The sequence below is a fragment of the Vespa velutina genome, chromosome 5, assembly GCF_912470025.1.
Source record: "Vespa velutina chromosome 5, iVesVel2.1, whole genome shotgun sequence".
Taxonomy (NCBI): Eukaryota; Metazoa; Arthropoda; class Insecta; order Hymenoptera; family Vespidae; genus Vespa; species Vespa velutina.
In genome coordinates this window covers 5,488,277-5,493,933 of record NC_062192.1, presented here as the reverse complement: position 1 = coordinate 5,493,933, position 5,657 = coordinate 5,488,277, and the positions used below count along the sequence as shown (strand labels likewise).

The 5,657-nt window shown below is 30.4% G+C and overlaps 1 protein-coding gene across 2 annotated transcripts in view; it reads right to left on the bottom strand.

The window, feature by feature from the left end:
- Positions 1-5,417: 5,417 nt before the first annotated feature.
- The window catches only part of LOC124949181 (nuclear receptor coactivator 6), a 7,645-nt gene continuing 7,405 nt past the window's right edge, over positions 5,418-5,657 (bottom strand). For both annotated transcript variants that reach the window (XM_047493852.1, XM_047493853.1), the window contains exon 8: positions 5,418-5,657. This exon is cut by the window's right edge and continues 4,021 nt beyond it. The gene's annotated coding sequence lies outside the window, so the exon portion shown is untranslated.

Below are 5,657 nucleotides of genomic sequence, written 5' to 3'. Positions count from 1 at the left end.
TGAGCCACGCAACCACCACCCTCTCGCGGCTGCTTCCCCCACTTTGAGATACAGTGCTCTTACGTACCGAAACAATCCGAAAAGAACCGAACGCTGTCGAGTGGGCCCTAGTGAGAAAGAAAGAGAGAGAGAGAGAGAGAGAGAGAGAGAGAGAGAGAGAGAGAGAGAGAGAGAGAGAGAAAGTTCGGCTCTATCGACCGAACGACGGCGAATGAAAGCATCGACGTGCAAAAACTACTTCCCTATACACATATATATACACACATAAACACATACGCACAACTGTGCTTAGTCACTACATAACTAACACTTCTTACTGATACTGCGCTTTACTAGTTTACTATTACTACTACTACTATATACTACTACTACATTACTACTACTAATACTCCTACGACTATGATAGTTTCAAATGAAAGAAGAGAAGTATGAAGTATCCTTATCCTTTTGCAGTTCTTCCTAAATTCGCAATGATGAGACAATTTTATGATTTCTTACATGCGAAATTCTTTTTCTCTCGATGAAAGACTTTCATCTCTATGACGTCTGAATTTTCATGAGACCACACACCAGACACTTTGTCTTTTGGGAAATTCGATAAAAAGACGCTTGACCTCGAAAAGACCACTCATAATCGAGCCGATAGGTCGAACGGTGACAAACGATTATTCTTTTACCCTTTCGATACAATCTTACTCGGTTCAATAAGAAAAAACAATTTCGTTTGTACCAACGTGATACAGGACTGAAATAGCAAACAATTAAGATAATTAAGAATTTATAATACTGTTTATGTATGAGTATACGTATATATATATATATATATATATATATATATATATATATATATATATATATATATATATATATATGTATATATATATATATATATATATATGTATATATATGTGTAAATATACATTAATGGCTGGCTATTATCGTAACGCCCTATTGGTAAGTTAATGGGTACGCACGTTAACATGCGTGAATGTTAACCGTAGAAGATGCCTATAAAAGACGTTTATGATATTATGTCATTCTTCTTACAATAGAATTTCTACGTCGTTTTGATCATATGCTTGGATTGACCGCTTGATCAGACCGAAAGAGAAAAAAACAGAGAATTTATTTGAAAAAGTTACTCGATGACCTTTGCCCACGTATCATCGGCAAAACTTTGTTCTTTACGACAGGACACCCACATTGTCTATGAAATCCATTTTTAATTATCAAGAATCATATTTCGAAACTATCTGACAAGAGCTTAGGGTGGAAATTAGGGATGGATGAGTAATTGTTAGTAATATGTGCTGCCATCTGCGATAAAACAATCATATTGATTTTTTTAAAGAATTAAACATAATTTTTCATCGTAATGATAATCTAGGGAAAATAATTATTACAAAAACAATTATAATACTTAATAAATACTGGGTATATGCCTGTGATTTTTTTATTTTAACAATATAATAAAAAATAAAATCAATTGTGATCAATTTCTCATATAATTTCATGTTCTTAATAAATTTTACATTACTATGATAATCATCTGAAAGTAAACTTTTTCATTATAGAGAAATTTATTTTTAGAGATATTTTGCAACATTAAAAATGCTTCTTATCGTTATGGAAATTTGTATGGAAATAAAGTAGGTATATAAATTATGAAGACAATTGTATTATATATTAAATATTGCACCAGATTTGTACACACATATAATATACATATATATATATATATATATATATATATGTGTGTGTCATCTATCTAAGGACATCTACCAAGTGTCTAAAATAATTTATATTTTATATTTTATATAACTATCGACTATATTGTTAAGAAAAATTGAAAACTCATATCGGCCATTCATCTCGAGCCAAGAACTAGGCCACGTAGTTTAGTCAAAGACGCTTAAGTATTCATTGAACTCATGTTAATCGAGTAAAAGTAAATATATCGACTAGTTGTAATATATAATATATGTAGCATATGTTTTTACCTTGGTTCTATGTGTGTATATAAATTTACATACATATATACATATATGTAATATGCATATGGGAGTTTGCGTGCCGCCAACGAGACGCCGGCAACCCTTTTAAGCTGGACCACATATACGTGCGAGTTATTTTATATATTTTATGTGTCTACTATAACCCTGAAATAGAGTTTACCTGTCACATACAAGAAAAAAATGTATTACTTCGAACATATTAATTATTAATATATAAAATTACAATTAATCACATTATAAACGTATAATGAAACGATTTCTTTGTTTCTTTTTTTTTTTCAATTCATTTCAGGATATAAATAAATAAGAAGAAACGATTATAATATAAAAGATGATATATCCTTTTTATTAGGCAATGTACAAAATGTTCAGCATACACAGTATGCACGATCGTTCTATACGATCTCGTATAAAACCTTATAACGTTAAATCACAATAAAATGATCTTATTACAAATACACTCTCGCCTAACGTGTTATAGAGCTTTTTCTCGCTAAATAATTGAATCTATTCTAATCTCGAGATCTCATTAAATCGATCACTTAGTGACATCATTGCTAAGGTCGAAGATATCTTCCCATTTCATTCAATCCTACTCACTCACTCTCTCTCTCTCTCTCTCTCTCTCTCTCTCTCTCTCTCTCTCTCTCTCTCTCTCTCTCTCTCCCTCCCTCCCTCTCTTTTTCTGTCATTACCGTTCATTTATTCCCCTAATTCGATACTCTCTATCTCACCTTCAATTTCCTTTAATTCCATCGATCAAAGGGGTTGCGAAAAAATAAGAATAGCCTCGGAAACTTTTTCTTATCGGTGAATAAAAAAAAAAAAAAAAAAAAAAGTAGAAAAAAAAATAGAAAAAAAAAATAGAAAAAAGAGAAAAATCTTTATTACAACGAGAGGATTAAGTCGAAATTTACGAATTAAATTGCGTCGAGAACGTTGTAAAATGCTCGTAAAAATGAGAAGTGTATAAAAAAAAAAAAAAGAAAGAGAAAAAAAAAGCTTCTAAGTCTATCTATACGAATGGTCGGTTACTACAAAGGATACAATTTGATTTTCTTTGAGAGAAATTTTCTCTTTGAGAGGCTCTCGTTAAGAAGAGATCACTCGCTTTCTTATTATTAAAACGACGTTGCCGCTTTCGCGATTAAGTAATTAATGGAGCGTGTTACTTTGCATAAAATATCGCGAGAACGTTTTACCGTGCCTGAGAAAGCACGAGTAAAATCATCGTTGAATCTTATACGATTAACAATAATAATAATGATAATAATAATTATAATTATCGGATCACGGAATTATTACGGAAGAAACAACGACCTCGTTAATATGGAGCATATCATTTTATTTTATTATCATACTCGATCATTCTCGCTTCTTTGTTCCTTTATACGTAAATATTCTAACTAAAGTTTCCCGGTTTTACCTACTTCTTTTTCTTTCTTTTTCTTCTTACTGAGGTAAACAGTAGAGTTATTAAATCCAGAGTACAACGATCGGACATCAATATTTTTCATTTATGATAACAAAGATGTAGACTTTTCAGCGCATATTTTTTTTTTATGCCAACGTCTCTACGGAATTTATTTAATTTAATAATTATAAGATTCTTTATGTAAGATAAAATGGTAAATCTGAGCTGAAGATCTAATATTAACTATATCTGACTACTGTAAGAACAATTGTTAAAAATAAACAACATTCTTATTTCTTTGTTTTTTTTCTTTTCTTTTCTTCTTCTTCTTTTTTTTCTTTTTTTTTTTTTTTTTTTTTTAGTTTTGAATAAAGATACGTGTATACCTTTTATTATACAAAAATTGTCAATAACTCTATCGTTCATCCTATATAAATAAAAAATGTCAATAATCTTGAGATTCTTTAAAAAGAAACCTAACGAAAACAAAAATTGCACGATTCGTTTGCGTTGATCTCTTGTGTTTTTTCATTATTATATATTCATTTATTCATTCTTTCTTTGCCCACTTTTACGAGCAATTTACGGAATGACGATGCCATACTCCCATCACGTTCTCTTGTGACGCGCATGTTTTCGCAACGATTCAAAGTCACTTTCAATTTCATTTCTTGGAATTTTTTCTTTTCTCACGCTTGTACATACTATTACTTTTACAAAAACAACGACAACAATAACAACACAACGAAATCGAGCAACCTGTTAACGCGAATGATAGAGAAGGAGAAAGAAGAAATAGAAGAGGGACGAGAATAGGGAAAAAATGACTTTTGTATATATATATACAAGGAGAGAGAAAATATCGATTTGCATTAACAAGCAAGAAGCTGCTTCGTATTATCGCACTTAGATAGCGCATGATAAAAGAACTTCTGATACGCATGTATAGTATGCTTCTGCATAAAATACCTAAAACTAAACTTTACACGTTTCTCTTATATACGTGAGCATATATATGTTTCTCTTTCTACGAGTATGTGTTTTGTATGTGTGTACATATATAATCCGCACTAAGTTTTCTTTTAACGCGCACGCGCGCACATATACATGTGTGTGCTTTGAATATAATTATATATGTACGTTTGTACGCATTTCTACATAATATGTTATCATTATTTATAATATATATATATATAATAATTATATAATATATATTTATATATATATATATTATATACATATACATATATATATATATATATAATTATTCTATACGTAGAAATATATGCATATGCACTTTTCATATTATTATATATGTAATTATTTTTATAATTTACAATTTGTTGAACGCGAAACAAATGTATTCGTTCGCGAAACGCAAGATCCTTCATGTTACATGATATAACCAACCGCTCGTACATAATAACGATACATATATTTATATATTTGTACGTATACATATATACACATATATACACGTGTGCATATTCGTGTGTGAACGTGCTTTCGAAATTTTTTACGGTCAATCCCGTCGCCGCATACTTCCACGTATGTAAAATTCGAAATTATTCCTTTTCTTTTTTTAACTTCGCTCGAAAAAACTTCTTTCGGTGGGGATAGAGAAAGAGAGACGAAGCGATAAAGAAAAAAAAAAGAAGGGGAAAGAGAGAGATAGAGAAAGAGAAAGAGAGAGATAGAGAAAGAGAAAGAGAGAAAGAGAGAAAGACAGGAAAAAGATAAAGGAAAGAGACGCAGTCGACTTTACTCTCTTTTTCTCTTTCTCCCTCCCTTCTTTTTTTTTTCTTCTTCGTTAATATTACTCGTTAACACGTATATCACAGATTACTCCAATACCGAACGTCTCCTCATTTATTTTACACGATATTAAACGAGAGAAAAAAAAGTAAATAATAAAACTATATAACTCGGAGGAATTTACAATCTATTTTTTAATCGATAGGAAAAATAGTTTCTTCTTCTTCTTCCTCTTCTTCTTTTTTTTTTTCTTTTTTTTTTTTAAGAGCAAAAACTTTTCGAAATGATATTTTATCGATACAATCGCAAAGATTCTTTTTTGTTAAATAAAAAATGATATTCAACGATAAATAAACATCGCGTCGAGAATGATGGCGGGAGTTTTATTTCAACCAATCGATTCTCACCGAATACTCGCTCGTGTTCGTTACGAAAAACCGAGCTAGGATTATCATAAAAGTAATAAAAAGATT